Source organism: Camelus ferus, chromosome 22 (assembly GCF_009834535.1).
Source record: "Camelus ferus isolate YT-003-E chromosome 22, BCGSAC_Cfer_1.0, whole genome shotgun sequence".
Taxonomy (NCBI): domain Eukaryota; kingdom Metazoa; phylum Chordata; class Mammalia; order Artiodactyla; family Camelidae; genus Camelus; species Camelus ferus.
The window spans coordinates 7,593,299-7,618,702 of NC_045717.1; the positions used below are offsets into that span (position 1 = coordinate 7,593,299).

At 51.7% G+C, this 25,404-nt stretch overlaps 1 protein-coding gene across 4 annotated transcripts in view; it reads right to left on the bottom strand.

Annotated features, from left to right (window-relative positions):
- The window catches only part of KCNIP1 (potassium voltage-gated channel interacting protein 1), a 317,413-nt gene that overhangs the window by 63,342 nt on the left and 228,667 nt on the right, over nucleotides 1-25,404 (bottom strand). The window lies entirely within an intron of this gene.

Consider the following 25,404-nt stretch of genomic DNA (forward strand, 5'->3'; position numbering starts at 1 on the left):
CATTATAAATGGAGCTCTGAACTAGATCGTGTTAACATCATCTTACTGCATTCCAGAAAGCCATAAAGAAAATGCCGCACCATTAACCAGATAATACTAATGCAAGTCATGTACCTAAATGTGAAACTATTGGCTCCAAGAATACTCTGGAAATGAGTTAACATTGCAATTTGCACCAACAAATGGCTAACCTAATTTAACCACAGGTAGACTTGAGCTATATCCAGATGCTTGATATACAGGTAAATCATGCATAATATTCGCATAGGAAAGAGTAATGAGCAAATCCAACAGCAGCTGGAACGAACACTGTGTTTTAAATATGTTTTACCCTCATTAAATGCATTAATATTCATGAGTAAATGATTATATATATGAATCTCCTATGGTAATGACCCAGATCCAGCCAATCCTCCCCTTTTAAATGGATACCCAGCACCAAAGTACAGCATGATTTTATGGTGACTGGAGTAGGAAATACAATTTTACAAATTTATTACCTATTTGTGGACATGACTGGAAGATGAGCTCATTCAGGGTTTCAGGTGCAAGTTACCCTTTGGGGTGTTCCTACCGCACTGAGGCACAGAGCCTGGCTCGTGGCAGGTGCTTGGCGGAACAGGTGCCCAGGGGAATGAGTGGCACAGACACCCCATGGCAGTAGAACACAGAGAAAGGCAGGTGCCAGCGGCTGCAGGAACCCGGGCAGCCTTCTTGGAGGCAGTGAGTGGGACAGAGCTGAACCCTAGAGAAGGGGAGGGCTCACGGTGGGTGCAAAACTGTGTGGAGGTCATTTCAGGATGAGAAGAGGGAAAGACAGAGCGAGGTAATGGTGCAGAAAAAGTGAAACAGCATAGGAAAGTGATGAAGATGGTACGGCTTTTGTGGAACAGGCATTGCTGAGTGAAGGGGTCACCTGCGGGCTGATCAGACCATCGCCCTTTCTCCTAGGAAATGTCCTCCCCCAATTCCAATGTTTTTAGTGAAAGTTGCAATATTCCTTAATATGAGCTGGCTCCCTGGCCATCAGCTGTAAGCTTCTGAAAGGAACGGACTGTCCCTTAGTTTTTGTTTCTTTGGTTTTTTTTTTTTCTTCCCTTTAGCGGGTGTCAGGGAAAGTACTCAGGCTTTGCTTACCCACTCAGCTCCAGCTTCTCCATCTGTAAAATGGGAAAGCAGCAACTATCTTTCCACGGGGATGTTTTAATGATAAAAAGACAGAAGATACATGTGTAGGGATGAGTACATGCCTGGCATGTCCTAGGCATATAAATAAATCCTTCCTTGCCCCAGCAGGCACCCGCGAGTCTGACAGCTAATGTCACTCAGACAAGCACGCAGGAACACCTGCCGCTTTCCCAAGCAGCCCTTTGCCTTCACCCAGTGTCTGGCCACCCCAGGCACTTCAGCCTTCTCTTCCTGCCCGCCCCCCCCCCCCCAAGCCCCTTCCCCCAGCAGGCTACCAGGTCCTGTAGCTCTGCCCATGGCTTTATCTCCTGCACTCTCTCCTCCTCCCGGAGAGCCAGCCCGCTCCCCCATTGCTCACCCTGACAGCCACAAACGCCTATTTATTTGCGGACTAACTTCCTGGTGGTTTAATATCCCCTTGAATTACTGTACAATCTCTTTCAAGTTATATTTGATTATTCTTCACATTTAAAAACATGAACACAATTACCCAACAATGGCACGTGCCGTTACAGTCAGAAATAAAACAGTATTGCAACACTGTCTATGCATCGTAGGAAAGGAGTCAGACCCTGGAAATTATGTCTCCAGCAAGGAGCGAGATCTGCCGTGATAGGTACCATATAAATGCATATGAGACAATAAATAGTTACAAAGGGAGAGGCTGCTGAATAATTAATCCACCCGCCTCTCCAGGAACGTTCTTTATAAATCCATATCCCCTGTGTTCATTTCTTTTCTTTCTTTCTTTTTTTTTTTTAACAGAAGCAAATATTTAAAAGTAAGGAATAAGTAATGTCCAGGAAGGAGAGATATAAAAAGGAAAAAATCAGTGGGAGGGAGAAAGAAGATTATAGATGGTGAAGGTTCCAAGATTTCTGTAACATCGACCGGGTGGCACTTGTTAAGAGGATGAACCAGGTGGGACAGGATGGGGTTGTTTCCGGGCAAACAGGACTGGTCTGGAATCAGATCTAAGCACTAGGTATTTATTATGCTGGATTAATGCTGTGGACTTTTTATTCAGGCCCAAGTCTATGTGTCGTTGGAGGAGGAAAAGCCCACAGGGACACATTTAGAAAGTTCTCGAACTCTTCCCCGCTTCCCTTGACTCCACCGGATTTCCAAGAATCTTAGGGAAAGTACAGGATCTTGCACAATCCAGCCCAAATTTGGCTTTGGTTTGCATCTCTCCATTGAGAAGAGCTTACTACCTGTCAAGGAGACTTGTGTTATCTCTGACAGCCTTGGCTCTTAGGAAGTTCTTCCTACAAAGTCCAGAGTTCTCTCTCTGAGACCCACCTTTCCCTAGCTGAACCCCCAAGAGCCCAAAAGAGCCAAGTCCTCCTGCCCATCAGATAAGTTACCAGGGATCAAGTCCCGCCCACCCGTTCTCCTGGTTACTGGGCCTAAATTTTCCCAGGTCTGATTTCCTTTGGCTTCAGAAGGTTCCTTTTAAAACAAGCTCCTTGTACTGGTCACTCATTCCTCAGTAAGAAATAATGGTGGTTATTCTCTTTGTTTATTCCAGACCTACATTCTTCATCCGATCTCTCTTCCTTCACCCTGTGGCTTGCCTTTTCCTTTTCTTAACAATTTCTTTTGGAGCAGAAGTTACAGATTTGGATGAACTCCAATTTACTAACAGAGCGATGATAAGATGTAAAATGGTACAACTACTTTGGAAAGTCCTAAGTTGGCGATTTCTTAAAAAGTTAAGCCTTCACCTACTGTATGATCTAATAATTCCACCCCTAGGTATTTTCCCAGGGGAACGGAAAGCATACGTCCATATAAGGATTTGTACATGAATATCGGAGTAGCTTTACCTTTAATAGACCCAAATTGGCAATAACCCAAATGCCCATCAACAGGCGAATGGATAAACAAACCGTGGTACACCCATACAAGGGAACTCTGCCATACTACTTAGCAAAATAAAAAGGAAAGAAGTAATTCGGCTATGCAATAATATAATAACTGAACCTTAAAATAATCATGTTGCATGAAAGAAGGAGATAAGAAAGAATATATACTGTGATTCCATTTATATACAATTCTAGAAAACGCAAACTAAAGTGACAGAAACCAGATCAGAGTTTGCCCCCGGTGGAGAAAGACAGGATGGGGAGGGATGGAAGGAAGAGATTAAAAAGGCGCACGGGGAAACTTTGGGGTGATGGCTACACTTCTGTCTCGACTGTGGTGGTTTCATGGGTGCAGGCACATATCAGAACTGATCAAACGTTACCATTTACATATGTACATGTTCTTGTACTTCAATGACACCTCAATATATCTGTTTTTTTTTTTTTAAAAAGGAATTTGAATCTTTCCATTAAAAGGTAGCCAATTTTTTAACCCTTAGTGACACTTCTTAAAATCTCCTCTTCTCTCCTCTCTGATTTTCCTCCTTCTCCCAACTGCTTGGGAGCCTCTGGTTCAGTAAAGCACAGAAAGCTGAATAGGACACTCATCCTCTGTGACTCTTCTGGCTCTTTCCTTTACTCACCCCAACTCCTCTTTGTTATGAAAATCAATTGCGCCCCCCTGGCTTTTTCTCCCAGTGTGCTTTCCTTCCATGGTTCCCTTACCTGAATTTTTCATGACAAAGGAAAGAGGCACCTCCCTCCTGCCTCCCCCTACTTTCTGTGTTGTGTAACAAGCCTGGGTCCCTGCCTGGTTAGGACGGGATTGTGCTGGAATGGTGGGGTTGGGTGGTGAACAGGGCAGGGCGCTCACTAACCCAACAGAAGGGCCTTTCTGTGAATGAAAGAATGATGCTCCCTCTAGGTGGATGAATTTGAAAAATGCCTTCCAGCGGGTAGATCCAGACTTGCAAGCACCTGGTTTGGGGAACATATGCACTATTGTGTGAAGTAAAAGATAGCCCTTTTCTTTGGATAGACACAGCCCTGCACCAGGGCACATGGCTTGGGGAGCAGCTCGTGGCTGGATTTCAGCTCCCACTCACAGCCCCACCGCCACGCCTCCCTCATCAAGACCTTTTGTTCAGTGCGCAAACTAAACAACAGACAATGGCAGTCCTGGAAGAGAAGAAAATTTGACAGCCAGCAGAGCCAAATATAATTGAAAGGAGGGGAAGGCTGAGAACACCACTTGAAATAAATCTTATCTCCATCTGCATATTTATTTTTATTTTGCATAAAAAAATTTATTCACTCAACGGCCGAGGGACATTTAAGTTGTATTGAGTACTTCTGCTGTTGAAAATGATGCTGCAACAAATAGTCTTGCATATGTCTCTTAAAGGACTTGCTCAAGAGTTTCTGTAAGGTAAATATTTAGTAGTGGCACTGTTGGGTCATTTTGGGGTCATATTCAACTTTTCTAGGCATTGCCAAACTGTTATAACAAGGTGAGCATACTAATTGGCTTTCCCACCAGGAATGTGTTCAGAGTTCCTGTTGCTTCATATTCTCACTGATTACTTATTAAATTTCTGAATTCTCGTCAACCTGGTGATTATGAAATTGTGTCTCGCTGTGTTTTAATCTGCATTTTTCTGATTACTAATGAGGTTGAGCCACCCTGCACAGAACTATGAGCCTTTAAATACTCTCTTCTGTGACATTCCGTTTTATATCTTTTGCCCACTTCTTAATGTTGGAGTGTTTGTTTTTATCACCTTGGTTCTTAGGCCACGTTTATATATTGTGGATCCTAGGCTTCTGTTGGCTGTCTGTGCTGAAGGTGACTTTCTCCCATGCGTGGCTTGTTCTTTACCCCTCTTTAAAGTGCCTTTTGGCGGACAGAGCTCTTAATTTTAAGGAGTTCAAAATCATCCCTCTTTTCCTTTATGGTCTGCACTTTCTGTATCTTGTTAAAGAAATTCTTCCCTCACCTGAGGTCATCCATATATTTTCCTATATTGTCTTCTGCAAGTTTTATCATTTTTCTTTTTCACGTTTAGGTATTTAATTCAATTTGCCTGGAATTGATTTTTATGTAGGGTACAAAGTAGGGGTTCAATTACATTTTTTTTTCCCATCATAGATTACCAATAGTCCCAGCACAGTTATTTAAAAGTCTGCCGCTCCTTCCACTTCTCTGCATGCGATGCATCAAGTATCCACCTCCACGGGAATCTTCCACTGAGCTCTTGTTTCCCGTTGCTCTGTTTGTTTATCTCTGCACAGCCACACTGCCCTCATCGCTCTATTTATTTTCAATGGAGGTACTGGGGATTGAACCCAGGACCTCATGCATGCTAAGCATGCGCTCTACCGCTGAGCCCTACGTTCTTCCCCACTGGGAGCAGCTCTTAAAGTTCCCCAGATGTTTGAATTTAGATCAGAATTGCATCAAAATCATAGTGCATTTTGGGGTGAACTTAGTACATCCTTGCCGTGTGGAGTCCTCCAATCCAAGATCATGGCTTATGCTCTCCATCTAGATAGGTTTTCCCTAATGCTATCGATCAAACTTCATTAATTCTTCCACAGATGTCTCGCACGACTTTTATGAGATTATCCTTAGACGTCAGTCCCTTTCGTCACATCAGGTAACACGCACAGCTCCCATTCTGGAGGTCGCTATTCAGCCTCCCACACCTGGATGCATCACTCCTTAACCCACTGATCTGAAGTCCCTTTGTCCCTCAGAGCCTCAGTTTCCTCCAGTGAAATGGAGATAACCTCAACTGCAAGAAGGTCGTGGGTTTAAAGATGAAGTGGAATGATCTGAGCTACGATGCATTATATTGAATATTGATTGTAACCCCTGCACTTAAATTAGCTTTTCTCAGGTCCACCCTTGGCCCTTGGCCCTGCTGGCCTTGATGCAGACACAGGTAGATGAGGTTTAGAGCAAAATGAAGGGGGCGGGGCTTGAGGTAAGTTCCCTACAGGCCTGTGGGCTCCGAGCCTTTGCTCTGATGAGGGTACTTGGAAAGCAGGACTGGAGGCGGATGGAGGCCGCCTTGCTGCCCCATGTTTATTCAGTGAGCTGGGACCTTTTAACGACAGGGCCCACTGGGAAATGGGCAAGTGGAGGGGCGCGTTCCCTCTGCTTCCACAGGCTTTGGGGGTCTGTGACACTAGTGACAGTGAATATCAAGTTCATGGCACTGTGTGCACACAGTCGGTGCTCAATACATGTGGGCCCCTCCCCTTTTTCTTCTAGGTGCCTCCCCCCTGCCCTTCTTGCGAGCAGCCCCTGGCTCCTGACCCCCTTCCCTTCTCAGGGCGAGAAAGGAGCCCTGAGGAGTGGCAGAGGCACCACAGGTCAGCTCTGCCACCCACTGATCTGCGGTCTGGGGCCATGGCTTCGCTGCTTCGTCCTCACTTCCTGCATGTGACCGAGAGGACTGAAGACACCTGCAGGGAGGCTCGGCACCCAACAGGGAGTCAGTGCTCCCTTCATAAATGCTGGCTGCTAATAGGAGAGTCTGTGCCCTTCTTGGGGTATTTGTGCCCCACAGGGGAGGCGGGGTGAAGACCCTGCTGGGGAGGGCGAGCTGGAGGAGGGGCCCTTCAGGCACCGGGGAGGGCTGGGGACTGTGGGACTCAGTGGCACACTCAGAGAACCTGAGTCATTTACCCCCACGTCACAGACAGGAGAGGATCGGGCAGATGGGAGCGAGCTGGGGTGACGGGAGAGGCTTGGAGAGGGTCTGTGCACCGGGTCTTGGCTGGTCCTGCAGGAGGCAAGACCTTTGGGTGCCTCTCTCTGCCTCTTGCTGCCTTGATGTCACATACTTCCTCTGAGGGCTTTTCAGCTTAGTCTTAACAGTCACCACACCACCTCTCACCTTACAATTATTCTTCTTACTTTTTGTTTTTTTCCTTTTTGATTTGATTTGATTTTTTTAACTGAGGTGTAGTTGATTTACAGTGTTGTGTTAGTTTCTGGTACACAGCATAGTGATTCAGTTATATGTATATATACATATTCTTTTTCATTATAGGTTATTACAAGATACAATTATTTTCAAAGAGACTTTTAAACTGCTTAAAAACGAGCACACATGCTCACAGGACCTTCATGGGCATCAGAATAGGAAATGTAGGAGGGAGAGACCCAAGCTGTGAGGCACCGGCCCCTGTTATGAGACCCTGGGAATTCAGTGCCTGCACCCCTCAACCCGGCTAGATCTGGGGCTCCTGAGCCCTTTCTCCAAAGGCCTCTTTTATGCCAGAAAAGCCTCTGTCTTGGGGAGGGCGGAGTGGCTTATGAACAGAAACATTTCATCAATTTGATTTTAGGAAAACAAAGCCGACTGAAAGGCAGAAACATCCCCAAGAGAATGATACGGCTTCTGAGTCTCGGTTGGAACCCAAAGGAACGAGCCTCCCCAGCCCCGGCAGATGTGAGGACCCAGGGTCTGGGACGAGGTGGCGAGGGCGTGGGGAGACACTCGCTGCTCCCTGAGGAAGGCCCCTGGCTGAGGCTCCGGTGGTATCCTGGGACCCAGACACCTGCCTGGTTGCAGGGGTGTTTCACTTACTTATCAGAGAGGGCAGTCTGGTGCCTGCGTTTCCCACCCCAGACTGACTTTCTTAAAGCTGAGGGTTTGAAGGCATCCCTCTCTCCCTTCATCCCATATCCCCAGTGGATACAGAGCCCGGGAGCAGCCACCCCAAAGCACCCTGGGAACAATCATCCACAAGCCTTTGGGAAGCACCTCTTTCTAATGCATACTGGGAACAGTACTTTGCATACCCCTGGCATGTCCTGTTCCCTTAAAATCCAGAGAAAGTGACTTTGCCTAGCACTCGGGAGAAACTGTCCTGAGCTCCCTTCCAGGCAAGAGATGGCCCTGTCCAGACGGCCCGGTCCACCACAGGGTCCCCGGGCCTGGAACCACCGAGGAGGTGAAGAGGGCTGGGGGAAGGTGAACCTCCAGCTCCCGGCGCTGCACACACAGGCAGAGGGTCCTCAGGCTGCCCTCACAGGTGCCTCTTGAACTTTTGACATTTTAGTACCAGAAATCAAATGTCACTTTGGAAACCCGACCCTTCAGAGACATTGCAATCCAACCTCCCACAGGCGCAGGAACTGGAGTCTAAAACTGGTTCCCCTGGATGGAGCCTTGACATGAGGTGATGGGTGGGAGAGTGACAGGAGGAGATACAGAGCCAGGGGTGGGTCACATGGCTGGTGGGATGCCTGTGAGTTTGGAAACGGCCGAGGCTGCATGCCACGCCTGGGGACGAGAGCCTTCTGGAGCATCCAGGTGGGGTTGATGAGGTCGCCCAACGCTCTCTGCACCCTTCCAAACCATGCCAGTAGGTCTCAGCCATTTGAAGCTGCCAGACAAAGCTCTTCAGAGCCAGTGTCATAGATCATGGGAGATACCCCCTTGGAGCAGTGCGAGCCACATGCACAGGCCTTAGGGTGCCTTACGGTACCCAGAAGCCACTGTCCCCTCCAACCAAGAGCGACGCCTCCCCCAACCAAAGCTAGAGGCCTTCAGTGGGACCCCTCAGTTCTGCATCCCCTTTCCATACCCAGAGAAGTCTCCTTTGGGCCAGGAGAAGGCTGCACATTGAAACCACCCTAGCTGAGAATCGAGATGCAATGAATCACTCGTGTCTTACTGTGGCCGCCTTTGCTCCCAAACTGCCAGTGTGTCATCACACAGCCCTCCCGCTGCTCCAGCCTGACTTACCTGCAAAAGAGAACATGGATGGGGATGAGAGACACCTTTCCTTGGGACCAGCACAGCCCCCGGGCTGGGCCAGTGCAGCCCCTCACATCAAGGGAGAGTTGGCTCTGGAAAGGCCTCCCCAGCAGGGCAGAACCATCGGGGTAACCCACACGTTTCTCCTGATGCCTTGACCTTGACGGGGTCAACAGCTTGGGAGAAATGTGAGGAGGTGGGGGCTGGAAAGGGGCTCTTCCCAAGGACCCCAGGTGATGTGGAGGCCATGCCCACAGACATCCAGGAGCATGAATGCATGTCTGGAGGCAATAAAAGAGATTTGCTTTCTGAGCTGACAGGTGGGGACTGCCTCGGCTTAAATCCTTTCCTTGGGGAAGGGAACAGCAGGGACCAAGTTACATTCTTTTCGCTTAGCACCTAGGGAATTTGTGGTCTGGTGAATGCTTTATCCTCTGCACAACTGCAAGCCAAAAGGAATTAGCAACTCCAGGGTGGAGTTTGGATTCTCCTTTAAAGACAATGCTCCCCCTGCCCGTTTCCTGTGCATCCAAGGGAAGCAGGAGTCCATTCTGTTCACCCCACGCCAAGCTGCCTTTCACTGTCTCCCTCGCATGATGTTCCCAAGCTTTGCAGTTCTCCAGACTGCAGTGTGTGGAGGTCTCAGGCAACGGTAAGTCAGAGCTGAGAGTTTTAAATGTCAAGGCTTCTCTCCAAATATATGTGAACATGCCTAGCACACACTAGGAGGTTTTAGTAAACACCATTTCTCCTCCCTCATGTTATGCTCCATTTGTCACTGAGTCTGCATCCTTGGTGTGTGTGTAGAGAAATGGATACACCCCTGTTGTCAAAAGCCTGAGGTCTCAAACACTGTCACTGCCAATTTTTCTCTTGACGTGACTGATTTTAGCCCGGCTCTGGATATTGACCTGTAGTTTGGGAGAACCATCATCCAGGGGTACACAGGCCCAAACCATATGGCAAATGTTCACCCAGGAATTCAAGATGGCAGCTCTGGGCTCAAGCTCACTAGATTTAGTTGACTTTTCCACACCCTGCTAATGTCTGTATGTTGTGACACTCTAGTGCCCACCACTTCCTGGCCATTGGACCACTGTCCCTGTCTCAGGAGATGGGAAAAATATCTATCTAATTCTCATATAAGCCACTCAGGAGTCACCCTTGGCATCTCCCTGGTCCCCATTTCCATACCGAATCCATCACCAAGTTCTGTTGATTCTACTTTCTAAATCTCTCTGCAATCCACTGTCACTGTCATCTGTGGAACTGATGGCTGGTGCTCAGGCAGCCATCTTGGACCATGAAGCATCCATGAATTGATATTACAGAACAGGAAGATAGAAGGAGCCCGAGTTCTTCATGACTCTTTGAAGCTGCCATACCAGCCCCATACCAACCACCTCCTGCCTTCTTTTGCATGTGAGAGAAATAAACTTCATGGGCTAATGTAATATTATTTTGAAATTTGATCACATAGAGCTGAATCACTGAGGCAGAAAGAGGAGATCTGACCTGTGAACAAATGTGTATCAGGTGGAACACGCATGACTCTTGAATTAGAAAGTGCCTGGACAGGGAGATGGGAGGACAGGAGGGTTCTACAGGGAGAGAGTGGGTCGTGGGGACGTGTGGGGTAAGTTATGACAGCCACAGACAGTCGGGCAGTTACGGAGCTTGGATACTACATGTTCGCCTGTATTACCTCAGTCACTCCCCACAACACACAACCCTATGAGTTTCATTTATTATTGTTTCCATTATGTAAGTGAGAGAAGTTGAGTTTAGGAAGGTGAAGTAACTTGCCAAGGTCACACAGTTAGTGGCAGACACAGGATTCATCCCCAGGAAGCCTGGCCCCAGGGCCTGGCCCTCAACTGCAGATTCCTGGAGGTGTGTTTGTTTTTCTTAAATATATAACAGGGAAGTGTTTACTTATTTTTAAAACAAGTTACTGAAGTACAAATAGAATTGACTGTCAGTCTGGAAGGAAACTTAAAGATCATCTAACTAGAAGCTTTCAGTTTATTTTATCACTATTATTGTTACCATGATTACAATTATTCATCAGTAGCAGTGATAGTAATAATGGCAGCTGGAGAGCCTTTGGTCAAACAGAATCTCTCGTGGAACCTTGTGAAGAAAGGAGGTAGGCGGCCCCAGGTGAGGCAGGGTGTGCGGCCCAGGGAAACCTAATCTGCCCTCCTGTCTGTGTCCTGCGGAGGGAGCGACCCCCACGTGGACCCGCCCAGGCTCTTCCTGCGGCAGCCTGGCGCCGAGCCGTCCCCGGGCTCCTGCTGCCCTCTGCTGGTCACAGCTGGAATCGGAGGACATCTCCTCCCGGCGAAGGGACACAGGAAATTCCAACCCTGGCAAGAGGGTGCTGCTGAGGCTCCCTCAGTACCCAACGCTCCCACAGCCCTGTCATCGCTGTGTGGGGAGGGGCCACGCGACTGGGTTGGAGCTAAAGGATGAGACCGCTTTATGTGGGGCCTGGTGCCCCCAGGTTAGCTCTGGACGTCTGGACCGGGATGCAAAGGAGGAAGGGCCAGGCAGCCTGGAGAGGGCTGGGAGGAGGGGGAGGAGGAGGAGGAGGAGGAAAGTCCTACTGGAAGGGCTGGGACCAGCCCACTGTGGCCTTTCAGTGACAGACCTACACCCTGAATCCAACAATTATTACTCTTCTTTTCAGAAACTGCCGCTCAGAACAATCACACAACTTCCATTCCATAGCGGTCAAGACCTTGGACTAGGAGGTCAAACTGGATTCGAGTCGCAGGCGCTAGATGTGTGTCCTTAGCGAGTCGCTTCATCTCTCCGGGGCCCACTTTCCTCCTCGGGAACCAGGGACGCTGCGGGCCTTAGAGAGGAGGGGAACGGGCCCCCACGAGCCAGTGCAGGTGGAGGGCTGGCACACGCCTGGCACGGGGCAAGGCTGGGAGCCGTGAGGCAGGCGCAGTTGCTGTCACCACAGCACACTAGCAAATGCCTTCGGGGATTAGAAGCGGGTCTGGCTGCTTCCCCCGAAGGGCAGGGAGGGAGCCGTGAGCCAGAACGCTGGAGCGTGGGCTCAGGTGACAGGTGGTGCTGTCCTCCTCTGAAATGCAGACTGCACACCTGCCAACACCTGGGCCCTCCAGCAGCCACCTCAACTCTTGCCTGAAACCTGGGTGCTGGAGATTTCTGAGCACTTCTCCCTCCCACCCCAGGAGCCACATTTCTTCATCACTTGGGCACCTGCCACTCACTCTGCTTTGAGCTGGACAGAGAGACTATAGACAACTCTTTCTCCTGGAGTCCCTGCCCCATTTTATTCGACATTCATTTATTCAGCAAATATTTACTGAATGCCTTTTCTGGGCCCACCTCCATTCTAGGGGCAGGGGGCTCGGTGGTGAACAAAACAGATGATCAACCTGCCCTCATGGAGCTTACACTTAAGCAGGGGAAAAGGGAGACAGGAAATCAACATGTAAACAAGTAGAATATGTAATGTGATCAAGAGTGAAATATCAGGGAGAAACCAGAAGGCACAAGGAAGGGGGAGGAGGGGCTATCTGAAATGGGTGGTTAGGGAAGGTCTCCCCAAGGGGACATTTAAACACAGGGAGGTGAGAGACTGTGGATGCCTGGGGGAAGAGCGCTCCAGGCAGAGGGTATATCACGAGCAAAGCCCTGAGGCAGGAGTGTTGGTGCCACATTTCTGGACCAGCAAGGAGGCTGGAGTGGCTGGAGCAGAGTGAGTGAGGGGGCGAGGGCAGAGGAAATAATGGAGGTGGGGGGCAGTTAGGATCACGTCGGGCCTTTGACCTTTACACTGAGTAAGATAGTCAGGGTAAGCATGTGCTGAGGGGCTCTGAGCAGAGGAGGGACGTGGTCTCATTTACTTCGTAGAGTATCCCTTTGTCTGCCGGCAAAGAATGGATTAAAAGAGTGGAAGGCAAGAGGTGGGGAGGGTATAGCTCAGTGGTAGAGCTCATGCTTAGCATGCACGAGGTCCTGGGTTCAATCCCCAGTACCTCCATTAAAAAAAAACCAAACAAACCTAATTACCTCCCCCCGAAAAAACCAAAACAAAAAAGAGTGGAAAGAGGTGGGAGCGGGAGCTTGCCAGTGAGAATGCTTTGCCAGCCATCTGGGGTCTGAGGAGAGGCATGTCTGGGCCAGTGGTTCCTCAGGGAGGGGCTGGAAAGGACAGAAGAATCCAGGCACCCAAGCACAGGATACCCAGGAATACATGTGTGTGTCTTTATTCTAGTCCGTGGTCGTAAAAATAATGTCAATTTTACAATGTTGCCAATTCGTTGTACGTTTTGAATGCGTCTATGTTTTCTTTCAGCGGGTCCTACCCTTTGTTCTGTTGGTGGTGTGGACGGACTGGGGTTGGGGGCCCACCCGGGAGGTGGACTTTGAATGCTCACAGCCTAGTTTACAGGCCGGGCTCTGCTGCCACTACAATCCATGTTCTTGGGCAGATCGTTTCACATCGCTGAGCCTCTGTGTACCCGTCTGTGAAGTGGGGATGACAGGACCTGCCCCTGGGCCGTCGGTACTGTGGGTAGAGCACTCAGCACGCAGGAAGGTTTATAGAAGGTGCTCGCTTTCTGCCCCGCCTCGTGCCCCCTAATAGCCAGCCTCTGTTCTTGCTTTACCACAGGCTTGCTGTGTGACCGCGGGGGACCTGTCCGTCTCTTTGGTCCCTCATTTCCTCCCATATCCAACAGGGATAAATGCAGGATGGAAAACACCTTTTCAGAGGGCTGGGATCAGGAAGTGTGACGTGTCATATTGGTTGAGCCACTGATGAGGTCTCTGCATGCAAAAGGCGCTCAGACAGTACTCTCCTTGTGGGTGGATCAGGGCTCCGGGCACAGAGGAGCAGGCCCGGGACAGCCCGGCCAGGTTCCAAGGCCTCGGGCCTGTCCACGCAATCCCCTGTGGTTGCCACTCTGACCCTTAGAGCGGCTGGTCCATTTGCCCTCTGCTTTCTGCCTCTGTTGTCCCTGTATATCCCTCCTGTCTCTATAGGGTGATGGGCAGACCTCCAGGGCCCAGGTCACTCCCTGGTGACCTCATCCTGCATCACACAGTCCTACACCCATGACTCCACCATTTATATCTCCCTCCAGGCTCCCTTCTGAACTCCAGACTCTGACCATCCTGGTGGGAGCCACCATCCTCTCCCACTAGGTGCTTGTAGAAACTTCCCAGGTGTCCTCTGTTTCTGCTTGGGACCCCTCCCCCAGTCTCTGCACAACACAGCCGCCAGGGGTATCCTGTTACAATGCACTCAGATCTCGTCTCTTTTTCACTGCAGACCCTCCTCCCTCTCTCCTGCAGAGTAAAAGCCACAGCCCTTCCTATGCTCGCACCTCCCTGGCCACCTCACCTCTACCCTCCCCTGGGTTCTCTGACCCCGGCATGTTCCTGGCCTTGCACTGGCCGTTGATTCTGCCAGAAAAGCTCTCCTCCCAGAGACCCACTCAACCACCCCAGCCGCCTTCAGGTTGCACTCCATCAGGCTCTCCTGACCCCTCTGGCTGACATTTCTGTTTGTTCCCTACTTGATTTTTTTTCTTTGCTCTTACGACAGGATGTCCTACTTATTTCTGTTACCTTCTTTGTTGTCTATATCTCCACTAGGGTGTCTGCTCCCCGGGGTGTTGCTCCCTGATACCCCTCCACCCTAAGTCGCACCTGGCTCCCTGTACCACTCATTGCGGATTTCTGCTCAGGCCTGTCTAGCCCTCTTTGGGCACCAGGTGGCGCCCCACACCGCTCCAAGCTCCTGGCTTCCTGGGCCCTTGTAGGAATGAGAGATGCTGAGAATCTGCCCAGGGGAGGCCTGTGGCCAGACCCCCGCAGCGCCCTCGCCTTGAAAAGAGGATTCCTTCTCTGACCCCACAGTGAGGATGGCTCCTTTTAGATCTAGGGATTCATCATTTTTCCTCATGGAGGAGGCTTCTCCTTGAGGCCTCTTCCTGGTTTAGTCTGGTCTCAAGTAGCCCCTCGCCCTACCCTACGCCAGCGACCCCTGCGAGGGCCTACTGTGTGCTAGGTCCTGTGCTGGGTGCTTTTCCTCAGTTGGCCCACTAAATCCTCGCCATAGCTCTTTCCATTTGTAGCCTTTGTGGACATGGAAACTGGGGTTCAGAGAGGCCTGGTTGCTTGCCTGAGGCCACACAGCTAAGTGCAGAGCTGGAATTCGAACCCAGGCCCTTTTGACTCAAAGTCAGGGCTCTTCCGGTGTATCAGATGTCCCCCACTCTCCCCACTGAGCAGAGAATGGCCTGGAGAGAAGGCAAAGCCGGAGGCGGCTGGTCCATCCTTAGGTAATCACAATTGAGGAATCAAGGACAGGAAATGACACTTGTTTGTGCTGCCCATTCATTTCATTTCATTTCATTTCATTTCCTTACTGCCCAAGTCTCTGACAACAAGGATGTGCAGACAGAGCTCAGAGAAGTTCTGGTATTTGCCCAAGGTCACACAGCAGAGCTGTGTTCTTTCTTCCCACTTCCCTGCCTCGGGGGCCTGCACAGAGCTGCCTGGGGTGGGGAGGCAGGGCTCTCTGCAGCCTGTGCCAAAGGAGGCCACGTGCAGGGACAGCTGAGTAGACACTCTTCAGAGCCTTGAAAGGAAGCACCCTGGGCGGGGGTGAAGCCCAGGAGGGGGCCTCTTTGGGTAGAAGGAGATACAGGATTTGAAGAGAGAGTAGCAATTACAGAAGAATTGATGATCCAGGGGGCTTTGGTGGGTCAGGGCCTGACCTCAGGGTTCTTGCAGGGGTTTCTGAGTCCCTTCCCTGTCCTGGCACCCGGGTATTTACTTCCCTCATGCCTGTAAACCTGATGCTCACCTCCTGCTCCCAGATACAGGTGAGTCTGGGCTGTGAAAGGGGCAGGAGGGCAGGCCGGGAAGGAAGCGCCTTTGCTGTGGGGAGGGCTCAGCCCTGAGTGGGCAGACCGCTGTCTGTCTGTCTGTCCTGGATGCCAAGCTGGGCTGGGAAGGGGAGGCCCGGCCTTGACACGCTGGGGGTGTCCCCTGAGAGGCGGGGGGTGTGCTTGCCGTCATGGCGGCTGCCCTCACTGAGCTGTGTGTGCAATGCTCCCCCTTCCCTGGTCGCCAGCCGGTCAGTGGCTGAGCGAGGATTCCTCCCAGGCCTGTGGCCCCGCGGCCCCCAGGGCTCAGAGGTGGGAAAGAGGTCCTCAGTAAACATTGACTGAGCCTTCCTACGCCCCAGGCCCTACCTTTAGTCTCTTCTTCCCACAGGGCTGTGAGCTTCCCAGGGGGAGGGGCTGGGCTGCATCAGCCCTTATCCCCGAAGTCGAAGTCGGCCTTTATCTCATGATCACATCACACTCACTCCTGCTCTTCGCCAGAGGAGCCCCGCTGACCCCTGCCCCCCCCCTCCCTGCCCACTCCGCAGGCCCTGACTGGCCCAGGGGATGGGCTGGGTGTCCCCGGAGAGTCCGCTCAGCCCCTGCCTGCTCCCCTCCTCAGCACCAGCCCCACCGGGAGGAGGACGGGCCCAAGCCCTCACCTCGGGCAGGTGGGAGAGGGGACCATTTCCTTTCACAAAACCTATTGTTTATGGGGAATCTGGCCTGTCTGCTTTCTCTTTTTCAGGTTCGGGTTTAGGTGTGTTCCACAAATATGTTTGGGGGTGCACTTGGTGTCACCTGTGCTGGGGATGAGATGGGACATGGGGGTGGGGGGCTGGGGGTGGCAGACCTGAAGGCGGATGAGGTCCTGCAGGGGGAGGGTCCGGCTGTCCAGGGGCGCCAGCCAGGGTGCCAAGGTGGGGTGAGCACTGGTGAAGAGGCCGGCGCTGCCGGGGTGGGCGGAGGGAGAGGGTAGCAGGACCACCGCATCCCAGTTGCCACCTCTGGGCCAGAGTGGCTTCACGGCTGCAGGGCCTTCCATTGGCCGCAGGGGCCCTTCCTCACGCCCCCTGCAGGCGGGTGGGTCTCTGACTGACTTGCTGGGGGCCTGGCTGTCCAGGCCCCCTCTCAGGGTAGGGCCTGTTCCTGGACAGTAGCCCCTTGGACCCCTGAGTTTTGGCCTTACCCTTCTGGTCTGTCTCTTTCCTTCCAGCCCTGACCTAGGACCTTAGCCAAGAGGTATCTGTGTGGACAAGTCCCCCATCCCCCGACCCCCAGGGCTCCCCCTGTCAGATTCCCCAGCCTGCCCCCAGCCTGCACCCCACCTAGCCCTCAGAGCCCCCAGACCTGTGCCGGGTCAGGAACGAGGGTCTGATTCCCAGGGCGGGGAGTTTAAGGAGCCAGGCTAGCATGAGATCGATGCACGTGTCAGGGGTGAAGGAGGGAACAGATGTTTCCGAACAGCAAATCCATAGATGAGGGAGGCGGGGGGGTGGGGGGGGAGGGCGGCGGGGAAGGAGGGGCAAAGGGATTTGCATTCCGGAGTCAACCTGGAGCCTGATGGATGGAAGCACTTTGTGGGGGCTGGTGGGGAGGGAGAAGCCTGTCGGAAGCCCTGGGCGGGCTCCGGTCCAGAGCTGCCCGCAGTGCCACGGGCTGCAGCTGGAAGGAGGAGAGAAGGCCATGGGCAGATTTTCTGTCTGACCCTCAGTGCATGGCCAGAGCTCCCCCATGGGGGCCGGGGGCCACACCTGCACTGGGCAGAGACCCCAAATATGAATCCTGCAAATTAACCTTGAGCTCCCCTCCAAGAGCAGCTCCATTACCAGAAACGTATGCACCACAGCAGTGTGTGTGTGTGTGTGTGTGTAAATATTCATATATTGATGGGAGTCTTAGCAGGACAGCCAGGCTGGAACAAGATCATTAAATCATGGCTTTAGAGCCCAGATCCTGGGCATGGAAAACGCCCCATGTCGCTTTCTATGACAGTTATGAAGAAATAAATGCCGCCTTCTTACTACACATGTGACTGATTTTTTTCCCCATCTAGTGTTCCTGGCATCTTCCTCATAGGGTCTTGTGGCGGGTGTTACAGGCCAGGGAGCAAACAAATCCAAACCCTGTGGAGTCAGAGAGGCTGAAGCTGAAATTCTAGCTCTCATGCCTATTGTGCAGTTTTGAGGATCTTGACCTTTTGGAGCCACAGTTTCCCCACTTGTAATGATGGGGGTAATTATCTGCAGGTGCTGTTATCAGGATGAGAAGCCCTGACTTGCATAAAGGGAGTCAGGTTCACAGTAGCCCTGGGGAGGGTTTGTCTGACCTCTTGGTGATGGAGGAGGGAGTGCACAGGGTGGAGAGGGAGGGTGGGAGGGGGCGGCTGGCCATGGGCTGGTCATGGGCTGCCTGGGAAGCCGCTGCGCCCAACAGTTTCCACTTAGGACAAACACCACTGCAGAGACCCTCTCGGCTGCAGAACACCATCTGTGTGTGTGTGGTGTGTGTGCGCACGCGCATGCACACTGCATACACACTCTCGGGGGCCAGAGGGGAGCAGGTGACCCCAAAGGCAGGAAATCCCCAGGTGCTTCACCACAAGTCGGGGTGGGGGGAGAGGAAGGAGGGCCAGGCCGGAATCCTGCTCCACACCTGGGAGATTGGACCAGGCATGGCTTCCGGGGTGAAGACTTCTTAATTAAAAGCTCTGACGTTTACTGGAGAGAGAGGAAACCTGGCATCCCCATGCTGCTGAGATGCTTCCTTGAGGCCTCAGGAATCAAGGGAGCCCCCCACCCTTCTCCTCTCCAGCCCATCCTTTAAAGCATGAGCGTGTCCCCAGCCTGGGCCTCGGTGCTGGTGGGGCTGAGAGGGCAGGGGAGGGGGTGGGGGGCAGGCGGGCTTCCGCAAGCCTGGGCCTTTTGGTGCATGACTCAAGGAGGTATGAATGCCACAGGCTGGCTCAGAACAGACCCTCCAAGAGCTGTCTTCAAGTCCAGGCAAAGTGCTGCCGGCTTCGGTGGACGCCTGAGGGCCAGGGACCGCCCCCGGTGCTCGGGCACTGTGTCCCCGGGGTCAGCCAGGCTCTTGGGCCATGGCAGGAGGACCTGGAGTTTTGCCATTTTTCTGGGACTTGCAGTGACCTCAGCCCCTTTCCAGCATATCCTGGCTTCCTGAGAAGCAACAGCCGACTCCTCGCCGGTGGAGGGTGGCAGCCCAGGCTGCTGTGGGCCAGGCAAACCTGGCGCTGGGCCCAGTGGGGAGTGTGGGGGGTTTGCTCGTGGGCAGAGGAAATCTGCCTGAAGGCACTCGAGGAGCAGAGCCAGCTCCCAGGTGACTCAGCGGGGATGTCCCCGGGGCCCCATCCCAGGTGGTGTGTGGATGCAAGACGGCCTGGAGGGGCTCAGCCCGGGCCTCGGGGCTGCTGATGCAGAAAAGCAATTAATGACCAGCCCTGGGAGGCCCAAGAGCCAGGCCTGGAGACACAGATATTCCTTGTTATGACATAAATGTTTTTCTTATACTGTTCAGGGCCATTAGCAGCTTTGTCACAGGAGCCGCCTTTGAGAGCCACTGAACACCTGGTGAGAGGGCTGTGCCGGAGCTGGGGTGGTGTTCCTGACTGTCTTCCCTGCAAAGTCCACACACACACACACACACACACACATCACAAAGGGATGGGGGGAAAGCCAGGGCCACGGCCCACATCAGCTCCCCATGGAGGACACTGGCCTCCAGTCCTGCTGCAGCCACCAGGTCACCTTCTCTCCAGAAGGTCACCTGCCTCTCTGTCCCGGGCTCCTAAGCCCGCTGGGCCTAGGACACACGCTCACACCCTCGCTGCAAGGGAGGCTGGGAAAATGAGTATCTCTTCTGGCTTCTCAAGAGGGAGGTGGACCCTGCCCCCCACCAAACTCATTAGATGGGGAATTTCTCAAACCTGTCCCACTTGGACCCATCACTGGGTTCAAAGCAGCACTGCTGCCCAGTGCCCGTCCCAGTGACTCTGTAATGCGTCATATTGTTTTCCTGCCTTTCAAATGCTGAAATAGCCATCCCAAACCCTGCCAAAGATAAATGAGATTACATGCAACTGTGTGACAGCCTCACTGCATTGTGCCCCCAGACAGCTAGGCTGCAGCCCAAGAGGTCCAGCTTCTGACTCTTGCCCAGGCAGCAGTAGGGCAGGAGGAGGGAGAGGGTGCCTTGGGGCTGCAGAGTCAGGGACGCAGCAAAGGACACTTCCCACCCCTGTCCACCCCTGAGTTAGCGTCCCTGTCCTGGTCCAGCACGGGTAGCTGGACATGGAAATTCTAGTCAACTTGAAGCAGTCACCCCAGATCATCCCTTTCAGCAGTACCTACTCTTTTTCAGCTGGTTTCCTGGCTTACATGCAGGGAGCGGTGACACTTGCTCAGGGTGGCATGGGAGGGGTTGGCATGCTCTCTCCACCCTTATCAGAAAGCCAGCATGCTCTGATTGCCAGAGCTAAGAGCCTGGAGTCTACCAGTCCTGGGCTTGAATTTCAGCCTCCACCCTAATAGCTGGGGAGGCTTGGACAAGTGGCTGAGCCTGTTTCCCTGTGTGTTGAATGCAAGTACTCAGACCTGATGGCAGGGTTACTCTAAGACTTAAAGGAAGTAATGATTCCAACATGTTTAGCATAGCGCCTGGCACACATACAGTCTGATCTCCACAACTAGCTACGAGTGGTCATATCCTCCTCTGCTCATGATGTGGGAAGCCCCATGTAAAAGACGGCAGGACTCCCAGGCAGGGCCATTACTTTCCTGCCAGAACCATTCAGTTCCCTGGCCCAGGGCATTATCTAGCTTTTTAACTCTGAAAACAGCTTACTTTAGGAAAGTGGAACTTACCCCTAAGATTCTATTGGTTCCTTGAGCTAACTCCTGATTGGTCCATTTGTAGTGCCTCATTTGCATGGAGCTCACTCCTGATTGGTCCCTTTCTATCACTCCTGATTGGGCCATTCCTACAAAGCTTGTTCCTAATTAGTCACCTTTGTTACACCTTATTTGCATATGATGTTGCAAAGTATAGACTGGCAGCCTATAAAAGCCTGTGTAACCCTACACACGGGGTCCAGAGCTTGGAGTGTTAACTCTTCCAGCGTAATAAACCTGAGTTCTCCAACTCTCAGTGCTGCTTGGTCTCTCGCCCAGATCCAGGTTGCTGTCACAACTGAGCTGTTAACACCGAGCTGTAACATACTTTGCTGCAACACTCAGACCTTCCAGTGACTTCCAAACTCCTAACCACCGCCTGCAAGGCCCACAGGGCCAGCGTCAGCCTCCTCCTTGGCCTCATCCCCTGCCACTCACTCCATCCCTCACTACACTCCGGGCCTGCTATTTCCAGCGATGTTGCTGCCGCCTCGGGGCTTTGCCCGAGCTCCTCCCAAGGTCTGTGACACTCGTGTCCCATTTGTGTCCCACTTGGACCCAAGACGGGGTCCAAAGCAGCACTGCTGCCCAGTGCCCGTCCCAGTGACTCTGTAACGTGTTGTATTGTTTTCCTGCCTTTCAGACGCTCTGCACCCTCTGTAATCACTGCAACGGAAGGTGGAGGGACACATCCTGCTGCCCAGGATTTTAGCTGAAGCTTAAAATCTGCGGACAATGGCTGGGAAATTATCCTCAATAAAGAAATAGAACAAATACATGAACAGAGTTACTGGATGCATGTTAGACTTGCTGAGAGAAAGTGGGGTTGGTTTTGTGATGCCCACCCCATCCCAGTGTACAGGAGAGGGCTAGAAATTTCTAAGGAGAAGGAGGAAGGAAATTTGTAGGCGGAAAGAGCACTTTGGATTTTTCTCTTTCCCTTCCATGCAGGGGGGCTCCCCTGGGTCACATCCCAGTGATGGGGAGCCTGGGGTGCCCATGTGAAGGGGAGCTGATAGCTCATGCCACAGCCAGGGGTCCTGAGCTGCAGACACATAGTGTCTTGACAACAGAGCCCCTGAGAAAGAGAGACTGGGGTGGAGTGGGGGATAGGCTTCCTGTGTCCCTGGGGACTGGGGGGCTGTATGTGAGCATAGAGACTGGAGGTTGCATCCCCTAGAGGGTTTAGGAGGCTGGGTCTGTGCTGAAGCAGCCTCAGGTGGCCAATTACAGAGAGAGGGCAGCTGAGCACTGCCATTTGGTAACGCGAGGGTTTGCATGTTTCCTGCAGCCAGGGGCGCTGAGGAAGGTAAGCAGACTTGAAGCATTTGCTTGAGATCTCCTCCCCTCCCTGTCAAGATGGCTGCTGCCGGGAGAACCCAGGCAGAGAGAGGCTATGAATGACTGAGGGGTGAAGGGGACCCAGGAGCAGAAGACATGGGGATGTTTACAGAAGCTCAGCTGGCAAGGGACAACAGATGGACAGGCAGCCCTCACCACGGAGCCCCACAAAAGGGCAGCATTCGGAGACGGGCAGCATGCCACGGCACAGAACACCACCGTCAGACACGCTGGCCGGGAGAAAATCACCAGCCAAGTCCAAGACCCTTGTCTCTCCTCTACCAAGCCTCCCCCTGCCCTGTGCCACAAGCAGGAAGGGGAGGAAGGGGAGGAGAGCGCGGAAGTGCAGGCCGTGCCTCCTCTCCCCCTCCAGCCTCCCAGGTCCGAGGGCTGGGGCAGGAGAGAAACGTAAAACTGCATGTGAGACCGAAGTTCTAACTGGATGGGACTTCCCGACACTTGAAAATGGAAATTATTCCCGGGGTGAGAGCTGAAGTGATTGCCAAGCTAGGAGAACAGCCAGAGACGTTGCAAAATCAAGAGGGAGGGCCATGAGAGACAAGAAGATTGAAGACAGAATTTGGAGAAAATGAAGCTCTTTGTTGTTTGTACCCCACTGTGTTCCGACCAGTTAATGAAGCTGTTACCTTCTGGTTCACTGACTTATTAATTCATTTCCTGCCTCCCCACCCTGACTTGACTGTACGCTCCACCAGATCAGGAATCGTCTCGGTCAAGGTCACTGCTGTGTTCCTCGTACCTAGAACCATGGCTGGCGTACAGTAGATGCTCAATAAATGTATTTTGAATAAAGGAAAGATGCTCAAATATGTTTATCAATATTGCCATGATCTATTTTATTAAGTTAGTTGAATCTATTATTTGATATTTGAGGACTGAGTTTGCCCGCAGTTAAAGTGGCTTGAAATCCCCAGCCCCAGGGGCTGAGAGGTGAGCCAAGTGACTGACTGCCCAGGTCGGTACATTAGGCAGGGCCCTTTCTCCCAGAGACCACCCACCCGAGGCAGGAGGCCCAGAGCCTCGGAGGTTCTCGGGAGTGGCAAGAAGGCTGGGTCCCTGTGGGGGCTGGCGGCTCAGAGCCCTCAACAGGAGCACTACTGATGTTAGAGCCCGTTAGTCTGCAAGCCACCACCAGAGGGCGCTACTACCCCCATCTCCAGGTTCAATCCCCCCGTCCATCCTCACAGCCCCTTGCATCCCACACTACTTTCGTGGAACTTGATGGAGCAGTTTTCACATCTGCTTTGTGTAAGGGGAGAGGGTTGGGGGAAGGAGGGTGTTTTAGTTTCTTAGGGTTGCAGTAACAAAGTACCGCAAACCGGAGTGGCTTAAAACAACAGAAATTTATTCTCTCCTGGTGCCAGAGTCTAGAAGTCTAACGTCACTGTGTCAGCTGGACCATGCTCCCTCTGAAGGCTCTAGGAAAAAAATCCTTCCACGCCTCTTCTAGCTTCTGGGGGCCCTGTGTTCCTCCAGCAGAACGTCATCTCTGCCTCTGTCTTCACATGGCCATCTTCTCTGTGTCTTTTCTACTGATAAGGATGCCAGTCATTGAATTTACGGACCACTCCTAAATCCAGGATGACTTCATCTTGAGATACTTAATTCAATCTGCAAAGACCCTATTTCCAAATAAGGTCACATTTTGAGGTTCTGGGTGGACATGGATTTTGGGGAGACAGTACTCAACCCAACAAGAAGGACTCTTGATTGAGGACCTACTTTGTCCCAGGGCCTGGGCGAGCCACCTGCATCCTCTACTTTCCATTATGTTCCAACAAACTGGGAGGCATGCGTTATTGTTTCTGTTTTCCTTCCAGAAGAGGAAACTGAGGCTCAGAGAGGCTCCCTGACTTGCTACAAGTCACATGGCTGCAGAAGCAGGGTTGAGCTCAGGGCTATCAGACTCCAAAGCCGTCTATACTGATTTATGAGCAGCCTGAGGACAGGGGTTTGGCCTTATTCATTTTTTTATCTCTCTTCTCCCATCATTTCTGGAGCCAGTGTTCTGCACATTGATAGCTCTGAAAACTGATAAAACAAGGGGAAACCTTGAGAAAGACCTAGAGCCAGCATGTTACTGACTTGGGTGGTGAATCTTATGGCTGCTGGATGTGTGGCTGGCCACCCTCCACAGACCTCCCCCAAACCCTGCTCTGTGCTGACAAGTGAGCCCGTCTCTTATCACCTAGCTGCTTCCGCTCTACCACAAAATCTTGCAGCCTCTATAATCTTAGATCCATGCTAGCCCTGGAAAACGGGAAGGGCAACCATAGTAATAATCAAATATAAACAACAGCTACAATTTGGAAATGCCTACTACCACAGGCTCTCAGCCAGGTGTTTTATACATGTGATGTCTTGAAATTTTCACAACAGCCTACAGAGAGGAGTATCATTATCCCCATTTTGCTGATGGGAAAACTGAGCCTGAGAGGTGATGTGACTTTGGAACCTTGGAAGAACCGGAGCCTGGCTTCTGATGTTGGTGTTCTTTTTGCAGCCCTATTTGCACCTTTCCAGCTTCCCTGCCACTGCCTCCTAGTGTGACCAGGAGACGGACACCTCTGTATGACAGCAGATTCCCTTGGCAAAAGAAGCAAGTGGAAGAATCCAGGAAAACAGAGTGTCCAGGTTGTGAGCCAAGAGGATTCCCAGGTCCATGGGGGGGGGGGGCTACACTGCTCTGAGTTTTAAATGACTTCAGAGAGAACAAACATCGTTCCCTGAAGAGCCAATTAATGCAAGTGAATTTGCATATCTAAATTGGTTCATGAAAATTTTAATCAACTCCCAGTGTTCTTGAGGCTGGGTTCAGGAGTGTTGAATACCTGAAGAAGACTTTTGTGTTAGTTAAGAAGCTTTTTGTTTTATTTCTCCCAAAATTTAACTGTGTCTGGGCTTGAGAAAAAGAGGGAATTCACTGGCTCATGGATCTAAGAAATCCAGACGTAGATCAGGCTTCAGGCGTGGTTTGATCAGAACTCCAGTATCATTTTCTATGATGCTTTCTCCCTCCCCAAATTAGTTTTGTTTTCATAGCTGGTCCCTCCAAAATGGCTGCAGCAGCCCTAGCTCTCACTTTTACACCAAACTCCTTCTAGAGAAAGCTTTTCTCTTTCTGAACAACAAGCCAGATTTCTAAGCTTAAATCTTATCAAACAGGTCAGGCACCTTCCTTGAACCAATGATTAAGGCCAAGGGAACTAATGGAATTAAATTGCTGAGTTAAGCCCATCGGAGATCACTCCCAGCTGGAGGTGGGATGATGACATCTCGGTTGCTACGGAACAGGGAAAGGGTGGGGTAGGTGTTGGAAGACCCCCAACATCCACTACAAAGATCTCCACAGGGAAGGAAAATGGAACTGACATTCTTTGAGCATCTGCTATGAGCCAGCTCCTGCATGACAGGTGTTTTT